The sequence below is a fragment of the Rhinopithecus roxellana genome, chromosome 7, assembly GCF_007565055.1.
Source record: "Rhinopithecus roxellana isolate Shanxi Qingling chromosome 7, ASM756505v1, whole genome shotgun sequence".
Lineage (NCBI taxonomy): Eukaryota > Metazoa > Chordata > Mammalia > Primates > Cercopithecidae > Rhinopithecus > Rhinopithecus roxellana.
This window is the reverse complement of record NC_044555.1, coordinates 34,879,901-34,881,564: the sequence shown is the minus strand read 5'-3', so window position 1 is coordinate 34,881,564 and position 1,664 is coordinate 34,879,901. Positions and strand designations below refer to the sequence as shown.

At 43.6% G+C, this 1,664-nt stretch overlaps 1 pseudogene; it reads left to right on the top strand.

The window, feature by feature from the left end:
* The first annotated feature begins 1,128 nt into the window (after positions 1-1,128).
* LOC115898671 lies at positions 1,129-1,351 on the top strand (annotated as a pseudogene).
* Positions 1,352-1,664: the final 313 nt, after the last annotated feature.

Genomic DNA, 1,664 nt, shown 5'->3' with positions numbered 1-1,664 from the left:
ACAAAGTTAAACCCTGTCTCCACAAAAAGTTTTGAAAAATTAGCTGGGCATGGTGGTGTGCACCTATAGTCCCAGCTACTTGGGAGGCCAAGGTGGGAGGATCACTTGAACCCAGGAGTTTGAGGCTGCAGTGAGCTATGATTGCACCATTGTACTCCAGCCAGGATGACAGAATTGGACTCTGTCTCTACTAAAGAAAAAATAAAATAAAAGCCAGACATGGTGGCATGTTCCTGTAGTCCCAGCTACTCAGGAGGCTGAGGCAGGAGGATCGCTTGAACCCAGGAGTTGGAGGCTGCAGTGAGCAATGATCCCACCACTGCACTCCAGCCTAGGCAATAGAGAGAGACCCTGTTTCAAAAATAGACAAAAAAAATTCAACAAAAAATATTTGTGCATGGTGTTGGAATATATGTTATTAATATATTGGATATTGTTCTTCAAATGCAGTCTTACATGTTAATCCACAAAAATGATCAGATAAATAAAATTACTATATACTGCTTTACATGAATGTTCATAGCAGCTTTATGTGTAATAGATAAAAATGAGAAATGATCCAAATGTCCATCAACAAGTGGATAAACTGTGGAACAGCCATACAACGAAATACTACTCAGCAATAAAAAAGAATGAGTATTGACACACACAATGACAGTGATGAATCTCAAAATAGTAATGCTGCATGAAAGAAGCCACACAAGAAAGTGCACATACTGTATGATTCCATTTATATAGAATTCTAGAAAGTGCCAGTGAATCTATGGTTACAGAAAGCAGATTGGTGGCTGCCTGGCAGATAGCGGGAACAGAAAGGGGCAGAATGGATTACACAGAAGCAAGGAAACTTTTGGAGGTGAAGGATATACTCGGTATCTTTTATCCCTTCCCTTCCCTCCCCTCCCCTCCCCTTCCCTTCCCTTCCCTTCCCTTCCCTTCCCTTCCCTCCCCTCCCCTCCCCTCCCCTCCCCTCCCTTCCCTTTCCCTTCCCTTCCTCCCTCCCTTCCTCCCTCCCTCCCTCCCTCTCTCTCTCTCTCTCTCTCTCTCTCTCTCTCTCTCTCTCTCTCTCTCTTTCTTTCTTTCTTTCTTTTTCTTTAGAGATGGAGTTTTGCTCTTGTTACCCAGGCTGGAGTGCAATGGCGCGATCTTGGTTCACTGCAACCTCCGCCTCCGGGGTTCAAGCAATTCTCCTGCCTCAGCCTCCCAAGTAGCTGGGATTACAAGCATGTGCCACCACACCCGGCTAATTTTGTATTTTTAGTAGAGATGGGGTTTCACCATGTTGGCCAGGCTGGTCTTGAACTCCCGACCTCAGGTGATCTGCCCGCTTTGGCCTCCCAAAGTGCTAGGATTACAGGTGTGAGGCACTGCGCCCGGCCATGTTCACTATCTTCACTATGGTGATGGTTTCACTGATGTGTACATCAAACTTATCAAAGAGTAACCTTTAAATATATATAGTTTATCATATGTCAAGTATACCCCAATAAAGATGATTTTTAAAATGCGTGTACCCAACAAAACATGCAGGCAAAATACATTTCAGAAAATATAGTCAAAGCAAGTTTATTACCAACAGACTATCACTAAACTAACTTATAAATGGTGTACTTGAGGCAGAGTGACAGTAATACCACAGGAAAGGTTGGAGATGAAAGGAAGAT